This window comes from Triticum dicoccoides, chromosome 5A (assembly GCF_002162155.2).
Source record: "Triticum dicoccoides isolate Atlit2015 ecotype Zavitan chromosome 5A, WEW_v2.0, whole genome shotgun sequence".
Classification (NCBI taxonomy): Eukaryota; Viridiplantae; Streptophyta; class Magnoliopsida; order Poales; family Poaceae; genus Triticum; species Triticum dicoccoides.
Window position 1 is genome coordinate 347,323,917 of NC_041388.1, and position 16,182 is coordinate 347,340,098.

The following is a 16,182-nucleotide window of genomic DNA, read 5'->3' on the forward strand; positions in this document are numbered from 1 at the left end:
CTAAAGCAGCAAAAGGCAATGGGTAACGAGGTAAACATATTTTTCTATTTTTCGGCACAAGTTGCGACACATGTTGTTATAAATTGTCATAGAATTTATACAAATTTCCTATCCCACAAAGTTCCATACAAGCTAAATAGATAAACTAACACAACTATTTAGTTTTGCATGGTCGGAGGAACAGCGCATCACCAACGAGGTTGTTCGAGTTAACAAGCAACTGGTTCCGGCACAAAAGAGTGTCATCATCACAAAAGAGTTTAGAGGCTTGCTGGAAATTGCGGCAAATAACATGTGTGGAGACTTGAACCAATGGATAATGAAGCAATATGATCCTGAGATGCAGCAAGTTATCATACCAGAAAGGGGTAGGATCCCCGTTCATGTAGCTAGCGTCCAGAGGGTATGCTCGACCTTCCTCTCTAACTTGGCCATCAAGCCATAGTGCCTTTTTGCATTTGTCACTAGTAGGAAAACCCTTATAGATGTAATAAGTTAGTGGCGCAACCCACAATTTGAACGCCCCTAGTATTTTTCAGAAAATTCCGATGGTGTCTGAGAAAAGGCATGTGCCACTATTTGTAGGAATTGCATGAGGTTCATGTTCTAGGACACACAAGTGGTATTTAGTAAAATATCACCAATGTTTCGAATCACCAATGTTCCAAAGCTAAGAGATGCCACTTGCATATTTTACTACTAGCATTGGTGAAGTTGGCACGCCAGTAACTTACTAACTAGTAGTGTAAGAAAATTTAGAAATGCCGATGTCATTTGCTAACATAATTTACAATTTCCGTATCAATTGGGATGCATGCCAAAAATGATTATTCATATCCAAGTTACAAAGTGCGTGAGTGGTTTTAACATTTTGCGTAGAAGTTCTTTTGGGCCTCATTCAGTTTGGAAGATTTTCATAGAAAAACATAGGAACAAGGATTCCAGAGGAAAATTTCTTATAGATGCATTCGGTTTGTAGGAAATGCGCACATGAATTTCATAGGAATACCATTCATTTTGCGCGTAGGAACGAGGCAAATTAATTCTTTAGAATGGCAAGTGTCATCCTATCAAATCCTATACTACTTCTAATTCCTACGTTTTGACTTTCTCCCAACAGGATGAGCCCTTGACAGGACAATTCGAAATGATGACTTTGCCACAACGAGACACTTTCACTTGACCATGTCAGAGGATTATATGGTCATCTAACATATCTGTAGTAATCATGTATGTGAGAACTTGTGTGCATAACTCTAAAGATTAAACCATTTCTTTGAAAGGTCGTACTAACACAAATGCAGAATTCGTTCACCTAATTTAAAAGATCATTCTTTTAGTTGTAACAAGTACACAAAAATTGTCAGTGATGTGTAACTTTGTCCTAGTGCCACGAGTGAATGGTAGCAATGGCATTTGGTACTAGGTCCGCGCCACAAATGTGGCCTGACCCAAAGGAGGGAGAGTGGGGCTCTTTATAATCCCCATCAGTGTTATCCGCTAGCTCTCCCTCCACACAAATATCCTCTCCCTCTGGAGCGTCCGGCCTTGTAACACCCCGGATGTAATTTACCTTATCTGTACTCCAACTCTTGCCATTTCCGGCACTAAGTTATTTTATATCCTCGTTATCGGGTTTTTGCCTTTGTGTGCTTCTGTCTTGATCATGCATCTCATATCATGTCATCATGTGCATTGCATTTGCATACGTGTTCGTCTCATGCATCGGAGCATTTTCCCCGTTGTCCGTTTTGCATTCCGGCACTCTTATGTCACCCGGTGTCCCTTTCTACCTCTTTTCGTATGTGGGTGTTAAACATTTTCGGATTGGACCGAGACTTGTCATGCGGCCTTGGTTTACTACCGATAGACCGCCTGTCAAGTTTCGTGCCATTTGGACTTCGTTTGATACCCCAACAGTTAACCGAGGGACTGAAAAGGCCTCGTGTGTGTTGCAGCCCAACACCGTTCCATTTTGGCCCAAAACCCACCTAAACCTCTCCTATCGTCTAGAGCGTTCGATCACGATCGCGTGGCCGAAAACCGCACTCCATTTGGAGCTTCCTAGCTCCTCCTACATATAAAACTAGGTCTCCTCCAAAAATTCCGGATCCAAAACCACCCTAACATAGCTCCTCTCCCTCTCGCCCGCGCCGGACACTCCGCCGCGGCCAACCGATGCCTGCCACGTGGCCCGCCGACCTCCACCGCCACCGCGGCCCGAGCCGAGCGCCGCCCGCGCCCGCTTCCCCTTCCCCCGAGCCGGCGCCCGCCCTCGCCGGACTTGCCTCGCGCCACCGCGTCCGCCATCGCCGGCCACCGTAGCCTCCATCAATGCCTCGCCGCCCCTGCCTCGCCGACGTCGCCATGGCGTCCCGACGCCCCGCAGAGCCGCGCCACTGCTCCCCTCTCGCCGGATCCGCCGCCCCATCGCCGGACGGCTCTCCTCCGGCGACCACCGCACTCGCCGGCGACCTCGAGCGCCGTCAGCTACAGTGCCTCTCGCCGGATCTGAGATCGCCGCTACAGTAAACCCTAGTCGGGGTTGACCTTTTCCCTCTCCTCTCGTTATTTTTTTTGCAATCTCCATCATGCCATAACTCTGCATCCGTAACTCCGATTCATGCGTGTAGCATATAAAAATGTTTGTCTCGATGAGTACATCATTTCATCTGATTGCATAATTTTCATTTGAGCTCATCTTGATGCCCAAAATGGTGTTGGAAGAGGGCTATGTGAGGAATATGTCAGATCTGTTTCAACAAATAGCCTTTTGTCATTTTTACCATGATTAATGTGTGCATGCTATGATCCTGAGCTCTACATGTGTTTTGTTAAATGCCATGCCATCTTTACAGGGGTGTATGCCATGTATTTTTGTGATATTTGTGGTGACTAGCACAAGCTTGCAAAGTAGCGTAATCGTTGATGCTGATTTCAGGGATTTAGAATTTCACTAAGTCCTTGTCCTGTTTTTGTTGTTATGCCATATGTTCATGTTGTTTCCTAGTGATCCGTGCCTCTTTTGAGGATGATCAGTAAGGATGTTTAGTTAATATTGTGGTGCTCTATCCATAAATGTCCTTGTTTGCATTTATGGAGCACCCTAGCTTGAGTCAATCGAGCTCTACTTTTACTATAAAATGATCCTGGCAGATTGTTGGCATGTTTAGCGATTTTGCCGAGGATGTCGTTGTCGATCCGTGCATGCTATGATGTTGTTCTTGCCATGTCTAGCCTATATGCCATGTCTACTTCATGGGTGTACGCTTAGTTTTTCATGCCATGCTCTGTAGTGAGTGCATCGAGCTCGTAAACATGCCTACTCGTTAACTGTTTTGCATGCTCCAGTTTTTCACCAAGCCTGAATCTGTTTATGTTTTTCCCAAGTTCACATGCTTGCAATTGTATTTTCTAATCCCTTTTGGCTCAAGTTCACTAAGGGACTTTTATTAAGTGCTTTGAGTAGCTTCATGCCATGCCTTGCTTTGCAATGTTAAGTTCATGTAGCATGTAGTTTTCATGCTCTAAAGTGTGCTTCCTGATGATAAATTCCAGACTTGTGTTAATTTCACTAAGTCTGAAACCTGTTATCATTTGCACTTTTGCCATGCTTGTTTGAACATGTTATTGGATGAATTAGCCGTAGATCAGTGTTCATCTTTTGTCAAGCATCATGAGTGGATCCCTGACATGTATTTTGTGGTCATGTTTGAGTGCTGTAGGATATTTACCTTGATGCATTTAGATGGCTACTTGCTGATTATCGCAGACCGGTGCCATATTTGTTTTGATTGCCATTTCCAAACCGTGCATCCGATTCCAGTGATCTTTATATCGATTTCGACCGAAATCACCTCTCCTTTCTAGTGGAACTCTTGGATTTCCATGTTGAGGCCAGGTTCAATCATTCCTTGTCAAATCTTGCATATGCATCACATATCGCATCCCGCATACCATACCATGTTTGCATCTTGTTGCTTGAGCATTGCACGTGATTGATTGTGCTCCTTTTGCTTGTTGTTCTTGTTTGGGTAGATCCGGGAGACGAGTTCGTGAATGAGGAGCCCGTTGAGTTTGCTTACGAGGATCAAGGCAACTCTGAGTACTTTACACGCAAGATGACATACCCTCGAAATCACTTCTATCTTTGCTTGCTAGATGCTCGCTCTTTTGCTATGCCTATGCTACGATACCTACCACTTGCTTTTCATGCCTCACAAATTGCCATGTCAAACCTCTAACCCACCATGTCCTAGCAAACTGTTGTTTGTCTATGTTACCGCTTTGCTCAGCCCCTCTTATAGCGTTGCTAGTTGCAGGTGAAGATTGGAGATCGTTCCTTGTTGGAACATTGTTTATTGTTGGGATATCACCATATTATCTTGTTTATCTTAATGCATCTATGTACTTGGTAAAGGGTGGAAGGCTCGGCCTTTTGCCTAGTGTTTTGTTCCACTCTTGCCGCCCTAGTTTCCGTCATATCAGTGTTATGTTCCCGGATTTTGTGTTCCTTACACGGTTGGGTTATAATGGGAACCCCTTGATTGTTCGCCTTGAATAAAACTCCTCCAGCAATGCCCAACCTTGGTTTTACCATTTGCCACCTAGCCTCTTTTTCCCTTGGGTTTCTGGAGCCCAAGGGTCATCTTTATTTAAATCCCCCTGGGCCAGTGCTCCTCTGAGTGTTGGTCCGACGGAGCTGCCTGCGGGGCCACCTCGGGGAAACTTGAGGGTTGGTTTTACTCGTAGCTAGTCTCATCTGAGTGTGCCCTGAGAACGAGATATGTGCAGCTCCTATCGGGATTTGTCGGCACATTCGGGCGGTGTTGCTTGACTTGTTTTACCATTGTCGAGGATGTTTTGTAACCGGGATGCCGAGTCTGGTCGGATTGTCTTGGGAGAAGGAATATCCTTCGTTGACCGTGAGAGCTTGTGATGGGCTAAGTTGGGACTCCCCTACAGGGATTTGAACTTTCGAAAGCCATGCCCGCGGTTATGGGCAGATGGGAATTTGTTAATGTCCAGTTGTAGATAACATGAAACTTAACTTAATTAAAATGCACCAACCGCGTGTGTAACTGTGATGGTCTCTTCTCGGCGGAGTCCGAGAAGTGAACACGGTGTTGGAATAATGCTTGACGTAGGTTGTTCTAGGATCACTTCTTGATCATAGTTGTTCGACCATGCTTTTGCTTTCTCTTCTCTCTCTTTTTTGCGAATAGGTTAGCCACCATATATGCTAGTCGCTTGCTGCAGCTCCACATCATACCCTTACCTTACCCATAAGCTTAAATAGTCTTGATCGCGAGGGTGTGAGATTGCTGAGTCCCCGTGACTCACAGATTCCTTCTTAAACCAGATGCGGGGACCGATGATACCGCTCCAGACGATGCGCTTGAGCTCAAGTGGGAGTTCGATGAAGACTCTCGCCGTTACTACGTGTCTTTCCTAGATGATCAGTAGTGGTGCCCAGTTGGGGCGATCGGGGACTTTGTCGTATTTGGGGGTTGATCTCTATTTTGGTACCGTAGTCGGACCATGAGTATATTGGATGAATGTAATGCTATTTTATGTATTTGTGTGACGTGGCGAGTGTAAGCCAACTATGTTTCTTTTCCCCTTTATTTATATTACATGGGTTGTTTGCGAAGATTACCTCACTTGCGACATTGCTTTCAATGCGGTTATGCCTCTAAGTCGTGCTTCGACACGTAGGAGATATAGCCGCATCGAGGGCATTACAAGTTGGTATCAGAGCCTTCCCCGACCTTAGGAGCCCCCTGCTTGACGAATCGCTGGCGTTGTTGAGTCTAGAAAAATGTTTTGAGTCATTTAGGATTATATATATCGGAGAGTCAGGAATTCTTTTTACTCCCCATTCCCTTTGTCGCTCTGGTAAGGCATCCTGACGTAGAGTTTTGACTCTTCTCTTCTCAAGTTTCACTAAAAAAAATTTAGGATCACACGGGTATCTTGGAATCGTTCCGATCGATTTGTGACGAGAACATTGTTCTTGGTGCCTCCTGTCATTTAGGGGTTTGGCAGTGTCCCGGGGAGTTGAGCTCCGAGGTGTTGTCGTCACAATTTTATCGTTGAGATTCTGGAATACCTGAGTTTCGCCGACATCGAAAATCTCTTTTATGCAGTTGTTGGTGAGATAACCTCGACGCCACCCAGTACTGGGGCGGGAGTTCGGGAGTATTGCCATAACTTGTATAACGGATGCTTTTCAAAGGTTGAGGTAAATTATTTCTGAAGGTTTCTTGGTTATGTGTTGAAGGATGGATACAGCTGGATGTAGGATTTGCAAGATTTGGGTGAGATATTATGCTTCCCCTGTATCCCCAACACCTGATTGCATAACCGGAAAGGTTCGGGAGTTTCATAGGTGGGAATTCTTGTAGCTCTAGTTCTTCTTCCGCGGATATTTGGATTGGGATTGGGTAATCCTCACCAAGTATTTGTTCTTGTCCGTACCTTGTTTTTATTCTTCTACCTCAATTCTAAGTGGCTTCTCAATTTATGGAAATGTGACCATTTCAATTGGAATGCATTCGTTCATTTGGTTCGTATGTGAAGACTTTATGTGGCAATTTCAATCCGTTCGATTCAGCTTGAATATATGTCTGTCATGATGCTAGCGGATGTCAACCTCTTCAGGATGGCTCCTCCAACGCGCACGACTCCGAATCCTGATCCGCCACCACCACCTCCACCTCCGGAGGCATGGCAAGCTGTGATGGCCGCTACCAATGCAAACACGCAGCTGATCATGCAACTTCTTCAATAGCGCAACCAAGGGAACCAGGGCCATGGCAACAATCAGAATCAGTTTGCTACACTCAACCAGTTCCTTGCTAACCAGCCAAAGACCTTCAGCAATTGTGTTGAGGCAACAGACGCTGATGATTGGCTCGTGGACATATGCACGCATTTTGAGTGAAGTAACGTCAGGCCTGAGGACTTTGTCAAGTTTGCCTCCTTCCAACTCAAAGCCCAAGCTGCAGAATGGTTTCAGTAGTACAAAGATTCCAGAGGAGGCCGTGTGATTACCTGGGATGAATTCCGTCAAGACTTCAAAGCTCATCATATTCCTCAGAGTGTGGTTGAGAGCAAGCATGCGGAATTCCGCAACCTGAAGCAAGGCACTATGTCTGTTTACCAGTACAACATCATGTTTCAGAAGCTCGCCCGTTTTGCTAAGCAAGACGTCCCTGACGAGAAGAGCATGATATACCAGTTCAGGGGTGGTCTCAGAGAAGAACTCCAGCTAGCTCTCGTCCTTTTTGAGCCCAAGAAGTACGATGAGTTTTACAACGTGGCAATGAAGCAAGAGACTGCTCAACTGAAGTGCGATGCTTCCAAGAAGCGGGTCAGAGATGCAACTCCTTCTTCCTCAACTCAAGTGGCTAAGCAGCAGAAGTATTGGCTTCCTCCTCCTCCGTTCCGTCAGCCTTATCAACAGAAGAGCAAAGGTGGCAGTGGATCTTCCCACCCACCCAACCCTGGCTTTCAGAACAAGACTTCGTCTCAAGCTCCAAGATCAAGTGCTCCATATCATCGTCCGCTTTCAGAGGTCACGTGCAACAAGTGCCAACAGAAGGGTCACTATGCCAACAAATGCTTCAATCAGAGGCGTCTCCCTCCTCCTCCCCCTGTGAGATCTGCAAGTACAGTTGTGGTCAAGCATAACCCCAAACACGCTGAGGGAGTCCTGGATTAGGGGTTCTCCGGATAGCCGGACTATCTCCATTGGCCGGACTGATAGACTAAGAAGATACAAGATTGAAGACTTCGTCTCGTGTCCGGATGGGACTCTACTTGGCGTGGAAGGCAAGCTAGGCAATACGTATATGGATATCTCCTCCTTTGTAACCGACCTTGTGTAACCCTAACCCTCTCCGGTGTTTATATAAACCGAAGGGTTTTAGTCCGTAGGACAACAATCACAACATACAATCATACCATAGGCTAGCTTCTAGGGTTTAGCCTCTCTGATCTCGTGGTAGATCTACTCTTGTACTACCCATATCATCAATATTAATCAAGCAGGACGTAGGATTTTACCTCCATCAAGAGGGCCCGAACCTGGGTAAAACATCGTGTCCCCTGCCTCCTGTTACCATCCGGCCTAGACGCAGAGTTCGGGACCCCCTACCCGAGATCCGCCGGTTTTGACACCGACATTGGTGCTATCATTGAGAGTTCCTCTGTGTCATCGCCGTTAGGCTTGGTGGCTCCTACAATCATCAATAGAGATGCGGTCCAGGGTGAGACTTTTCTCCCCGGACAGATCTTCGTATTCGGCGGCTTTGCACTGCGAGCTAATTCGATTGGCCATCTGGAGCAGATTGAAAGCTACGCCCCTGGTCATCAGGTCAGATTTGGAAGTTCGAACTACACGGCCGACGTCCGCGGAGATTTAATCTTCGACGGATTCGAGCCACAGCTGGGCGCACCGCACTGTCTCGATGGGTATGACCTAGCTCTGCCGCCGAACAGTACCCAGAGGCCGCGCCCGCATCAGCTCGGACCCTTAGTTCGGAGCCAACTGCGCCAATCGAGGACGGGTGGTTAGACACCGCCTCAGGGGCTGCAGTCTCAACGGCGATCGAGCCGAACACCAGCATAATCCTCTGCGCAGCCCGTGACTCCAAGGTGCCGGACTCTTTTTCTGACTCCGAACCGCCCGCGCCCCTGCCAATCGAATCCGATTGGGCATCGATCATGGAATTCACCGCCGCGGATATCTTTCAGCACTCGCCCTTCGGCGACATTCTGAATTCACTAAGGTCTCTCTCTTTGTTAGGAGAGCCCTGGCAGGATTATGCCCAACAGGATTGGGATGTGGACGACAAAGAAATTCGATGCCCACCCACCACCCACTTCGTAGCCATTGTCGATGATTTAACCGACATGCTCGACTTCGACTCCGAAGACATCGACGGTATGGACGATGATGTAGGAGACGAACATGAACCAGCACCTATAGGGCACTGGAAAGCCACCTCGTCATATGACATATACATGGTGCATACACCCAACGAAGGCAATGGCGACAGGATAGCGGAGAATGACCCCTCCAAGAAGCAACCCAAGCGCCGACGTCAGCGGCGCCGCTCTAAGTCCCGCCAAAGCAAAAGTGGTGATACCGGCACAGGAGATAATAATACTCCGGATAGTGCCGAAGACAACAACAATCCCCTCCAGCAAGATTTAGTGCAGGAGGATGAAGGAGCCATCTCTCCTGAGAGAGCGGCAGATGGAGAGGAGGAGGATGACAATTACATCCCCCCTCCAAAGACGAGGCCAGCCTCGGCGACGATGAATTCACTGTTCCAGAGGATCCCGTCGAACAAGAGCGCTTCAAGCGCCGGCTTATGGCCACTGCAAATAGCCTGAAGAAAAATCAGCAGCAGCTTCAAGCTGATCAAGATCTTCTAGCTGACAAATGGACTGAAGTCCTCGCCGCCGAGGAATATAAACTCGAGCGCCCCTCTAAGAGTTACCCAAGGCGTAGGTTACTACCCCGACTGGAGGAAAAAGCGTATGATACGGCTGATCCGCCACCTCGTGGCCACGATAGAGAGGCATTCCAGCCAAAAGCTCAGCCTCCACCCCAACGCCATTCAAATAAAAAGGCATGGGGAGATACGCCAGACCTGCGAGACACATTGAAGGACAAGGCAAAGCATTCAAGATCAATCTATGGATCACGAGGGTGCACCACTCTGCGAGACGACAAACGTCACACTGGATACAGTAAAAGAAAATCCGGCCGGGCCGAACACAGCAGGCAAGACCCATTCGAGCTCCGTCGAGATATAGCCCAATACAGAGGCGCCGCACACCCCTTATGCTTCACAGACAAAGTAATGGAACATCAATTCCCAGAAGGTTTCAAACCTTTAAACATTGAATCATACGACGGCACAACAGATCTCGCAGTATGGATTGAGGACTTCCTCCTCCACATCCACATGGCCCGCGGTGATAACTTACACGCCATCAAATACCTCCCACTAAAGCTCAAAGGACCAGCGCGGCATTGGCTTAACAGCTTGCCAGCGGACTCCATTAGCTGTTGGGAAGATCTGGAAGTCGCATTCCTCGACAACTTTCAGGGCACCTATGTGTGACCACCAGACGCCGATGACTTGAGCCACATAATTCAGCAGCCAGAAGAGTCGGCCAGGCAATTCTGGACTCGATTCCTTACAAAGAAAAATCAAATCGTCGACTGTCCGGATGCGGAGGCCTTAGAGGCTTTCAAGCACAACATCCGGGACGAGTGGCTAGCCCGGCACCTTGGTCAGGAAAAGCAGAAATCTATGGAAGCTCTCACGACGCTCATGACCCGCTTTTGTGCGGGAGAAGACAACTGGCTGGCTCGCAGTAATAACATATCAAAGAACCATGGTACCTCAGATACCAAGGACGACAATAGCAGGTCACGTTGCAACAAGCATAAGCGCCGCATTAACAACGAAAATACTAAGGATACGACAGTCAATGTCGGAATCAAAGGCTCTAAACCCGGTCAGCGGAAAAATCCATTCAAACAAAGTACGTCGGGTCCGTCCAGCTTGGACCGTATAGTCGATCGCTCGTGTCAAATACACGGCACCCCAGACAAGCCAGCCAAGCACACCAAAATAGGGATTTTTGGGTGTTCAAGCAGGCCGGCAAGTTAATTGCCGAAAACGAGGACAAGGGGCCGCATAGAGATGACGAGGAGGAGCCCCGGCAGTCGCATACCGGAGGACAGAAGAGGTTTCCCCCGCAAGTGCGGACGGTGAACATGATATACGCAACCCACATCCCCAAGAGGGAGCGGAAGCGTGTGCTCAGGGACGTATATGCGTTGGAGCCAGTCGCCCCAAAGTTCAACCCTTGGTCCTCCTGTCCGATCACCTTCGATCGCAGGGACCACCCCACTAGTATCTGTCATGGCTGATTCGCCGCACTGGTCCTAGACCCAATCATCGACGGATGTCACCTCACTCGAGTCCTTATGGACGGCGGCAACAGCCTGAACCTGCTTTATCAGGACACAGTGCGCAAAATGGGTATAGACCCCTCAAGGATCAAACCCACAAAAACGACCTTTAAGGGCGTCATTCCAGGTGTAGAGGCCCATTGCACAGGCTCAGTTACACTGGAAGTGGTCTTCGGATCCCCGGATAATTTCCGAAGCAAAGAGTTAATCTTCGATATTGTCTCGTTCCGCAGTGGTTATCACGCGTTGCTCGGGCGAACCGCATTCGCTAGATTCAATGCGGTACCGCAGTATGCATACCTCAAGCTCAAGATGCCAGGACCCCGCGGAGTTATTACAGTCAATGGAAACACAGAGTGCTCTCTCCGAATAGAGGAGCACACCGCGGCCCTCGCAGCAGAAGCGCAAAGCAACCTCTCAAGGCAATCAACCAGTTCGGTGCTTCAAAGCCCGGACACCTTCAAGCGCGCTCGGGGCAATCGGCAAATAGACCGCCTGGCGTGATCTGAGCTCGCGTAGCAATACGGCGGCCACCTCAATCCCAGCCTAGTGGCGAAACTCATGCCGCGCGTACATAATTACGCATTAAAAATACCATGGGCACAGGTGGGGAGGGGGGCACAACTGCGACACGCCCCAAAACGCAGCCTAAACCGCACTAGGGGCTTCCCGTTTGGTTCTTTTTCTTTTTCTTTCAGGACCTTAATCTGTGGAAACACTGTCCGGCAGCACTATTGCCAAACACATGATGCAGCAACCAAGGAGGCAGACAGCTACAGAATACCGCGGAATTCCCAAGTCGATTACAGTAACGATTTCATATCACTCCTCAGCTTGCCCTTGGAAGGGACTTAGTCCTACTCTTTGCTTATCGCACTATCTGTATCACTCTGCTTTAACATAGTTTTTTAATAAACAATGCATGACATTACGACTATTATTGCATTTTTGTTATATATATATATATATGTATGTATATATAAACACTATTCTGATCACGGGATCAGAATAATATTCTGATCACAACATGAACTTCCCAAGTAACGCGCCTGACCTTCCCCGAGTACTAGGTTGAACTTCAGCTAAAAGGTGTCCAAATGGGGCTTGCGATATACTGTTGGATAGCTATGGACATCAGTATCATGACCCAAGTTAAATTTTTGGCAAAATGTAAGCGGTTTAAGAGCAGTTTTGAAAACCGTTTTTTCTTCACACAAAAAACATGAATCGTATTTTCGATCGCATTTTTAAACCGTTTATCAAAATGAGGCAAATAATATGGCGTTGGAAAGCTGCTGCAAAACCGCTCCTTCCACATGTTGAAAGTTTTCTCTAATTCCCTACGGTTAAAGAGTAATTCAGAAAATCGTAAAATTTCACAAACCGAACACCCGAGTTCGTATTTTTGACTCCATTTCTAAACGGCTAATCCAATTGAGGAAAATAATATGGCATTGGAAAGCTTATGAAAATGCACTACTTTTTTATGTTCAGAGTTTTTTATAATTTTGAATGGTTTAAAAGTAATTTAAAAAACGGTACAAGTTCCACCGAGTTCGTATTTTCGAGCTAATTTTTTAACCGTACGTCCAAATGCAGCAAATGATATGGCGTTGGAAAGCTTGAAGAAATGCGAAACGTTTTTGTATAATTGTTTCTCCTAATTCATTACGGTTTTAAGTCAGTTTTGAAAATGATTAAAAACATATTTTTGCCGTAATTTCTACAAACTTTATTGGAATGGGGCAAATAATATACCGCTGAAAAGCTACGGAAAATGCGAAACTTTTTCATGTTGATGGTTTTCTCTGAATCCTGGCCGTTTTCAAGTAATTTTGGCGAAATCATTCGTTCTGCTTTTATCGTGAAACAGATTCTTCGAAAATGCACCGCATGAAGAACCTGAACTTCTCAGCATATCTACTTGAACTTCACTCTATTTTTCACGTGTTTTTTTCCTCATAGCTCTCCATCCACTCACCGGAATTGAGCAAGTGATATACCAGTGGAAAGCTGCTGTAAACACGCAACTTTTCCGTGTTGATCATTTTTTCATACTCGCGATGATTTTAAAAGTTTTTCATCTGATATTCATTCAGTGTAGTAGGTGAACTTCCTGTTGTTTTTACGTTGAACTTCTGTGACGTATTTTTTATTTGTAATTTTCTCATCCATTCGTCAAGTGTTACACAAATGGTATTTCTTTTGTATAAACCTCTCTCACAATATTTTTTAAAATTTCTCCGACGGAGGACTTGAACTTGTATCAACAAACTTTTAGTCTTTACTTTTTTTATTCTTTTTAATACAAAATGCACACCGTGTAGTACGTGAACTTCTGGCAGTTATCAATCTGAACTTCTCTCGGTTACGAGAAAATTATATGAGTTTTCTTATGAATTTTTAATCTGATTTTTTAATCCTTTTTATGAATTTTTGAAGCGCTCTATTTTTAATAATTGAACTTCTTGTTATTTTATTTTTGAACTTCTTGTTTTCATTCTTTAATAATGAGGAAAATCAGAGTTTTCTATAATCATCGAACTTCTCTGTCTTTTTAATATGGACTTCCTGGTTTTTTCTTAATCTTTTTTATGAAATTTTGAAGCGCTCTATTTTTTAAAAAAAAATTGAACTTCTTGTTATATAATTTTTGAACTTCTTATTTTCCATTCTTTAATAACGAGGGAAATCTGAGTTATAATCATCGAACTTCTCCATCTTTCTAATTTGGACTTCCTGGTTTTATTTCTTTTAGTAACGGAAAAAAATCCTACTTTTTGATAGACATCGAGCCCCTTCATTAAATTTGAACTTCTAGGTTTATTGTAATAGAACTTCTTCATTATTTCAAATAGAACTTATTGGTCTTATTCTTTAGTAACCGGAAACAATTGAGTTTTCAAATAAATATCAAACTGCTCTCCTTTTAAAAATTGAACTTCTTGGTCTATTATTTAGTAACAAGAAACATCTAAGTTTTTAATATGCATTGAACTACTTCATTTGTTAAAATTGAACTTCTTGGTTTTTATCTTTAGTATTGGGGAAAAATGCCCAAAATGACATTGTTTTTTGTTTTTGTTTTTTGAACTTCTAAATCCTAGGTTTTAATATACTTTGCACTTCTATGTTATTTTAATGTGAACTTCACAATTTTTATTTTTTCTTAATCTTTGAATAAATTTTTTTAAGACACCAAAACAACATTTGTGTGTGTGTTTTTGCATTGGTTTGCACATCAAACCACGTCATCTTTAGAAATTGAACTTCTCCTTTTCTTTTTTTCTCTTTTCAACATTGTTTAGCACGTCGAACCACGTCATCTTTAGAAATTGAACTTGTCCTTTCTTTTTGTTTTCTTTCAACATTGGTTTGCACGTCAAACCGCTTCATCTTTAGAAGTTGAACTTCTCCTTTTCTTTTTTTTGTTTTCTTTCAATATTGGTTTACACGTTGAACCGTGTCACTTTAGAAATTGAACTTCTCCCTTTTTTGTTTTCTTGCATGTTTTACCTTGCATGTTTAAATTTATTTTTGAACTTGCTGAGATAACACACTTGACCTTCTCGAACACAACATTTTGACCTTCGCAAAACATAAATTGAAGCTAAACTTTTGACCTACAGAGCATGTACAATTTTCTCCACTTTTTCAAGAATAAACGATGAATCGCCCCGTTAGTTTGACATGAACTTCTGCTGCACATTTTCAAACGTCAGTTTGATTTTTATTTTTCAAAAGTACAGTGAGCTTTTCATTATGTTATGTGGAAAGTAGCATGTTCATTTTTTGTTCCTGTAGAAAGGCATTTGTGTTCGTCCTGACACTAGTTTTTCACTTGGCCTATGGAGAGAGGGCAACATCAGCACATGAGACTATGGATAGAAAGAAAGAGCTTTAGCCACACATCAGTATCGTAATAAACATTGAACATCCATCAATAGCAAAGACCTATTTATCTGTCTATCTGCTTGCCTACCTATCCATCTGTGTGTTGAGCATCACTAGTTCTGGCCGGTGTTAACAATTCATGATCAAAGTTGTTATTATTTAAAATATATATACTCTGAAACTGTTCTTTTCTCTTTCCTGTCAGTGAAACCATGAAGTACTAGCTGCTACACTAGTAAACAGACTGGAACTGTTGAATTCCCTATGGCCGACTACTCTAAAACTTTAATTTCTAGGAACTAGAAAGCTGTGTGACAAAGCAATTCTTTTGGTGCACCAAGATCCAACCGCTTTTTATATTCAGACAATGAGTGGAGTAGACACCTACAATGCTCCTTTTTCTACAGATGAACTGATACATCAGGTGAAACCGGCCTACAAAAACAACCAACTTTCAGAGGAAATTTTGGAGTAGGCTACCGGGGCAAATCTCCCATGTTTTTCATTGCATGTTTTAAATTTTTTGAACTTGCTAAGATACATAACACACTTGAACTTCTCAAACACAACATTTTGACCTTCACAAATAAAAATTTAAGCACAGTAGTACAAGACAAACAGAGCATTCTTTGTATCCATTCTTTGTGTGCACATAGACACCCTGATGCTAAACACAGCTGAAAGAGCATCAATATTTGCTTGCCGGAGAGATCACAAAAAAGCAGTCGCTAAGGGCCAGCAGCGTGACTAGATATGGACCCGTTGGTAAGGTAGGGCCTGCCAATGTTTTTTACTCAACCTGCAAGCATGGACATAATGTAGTTTCAGAATTCAGATCATGGGTTTACACTTTTTCTAAAGTCCAACCTAAGCTTCATCAATATGTCATCGACTGGTATGATTGATAACTTAGGTGAATCTTATAATCCAACTTTACTATAATACATTTTGTAGTGACAATAGTATCACATCCTAGCACCTGTCATCTAGAAATGTCACATAGTTTGATAACAATATTCTAGTGAATATAGGACGAAGAAACTTACGTGAGCACTTTCTGAAACCTGATCCAATTGTTTTCCAACTATCAGAAAATTTCCTTCCTTGTAAATTAGCGAGTTAGCTTGAAGAGAAGTGTCAATGGTGAACTTCAAACATCAGAGTAGGAACCTGATGAGCTCAGGTTGCAATCTAGGACCACTAAACTAAGAATCTAAAATAAGAATAAAGAAAAGTAGCCACCCGTAGGACAGTGGAACATAGCTTTTTATGTATTGTTAACATAT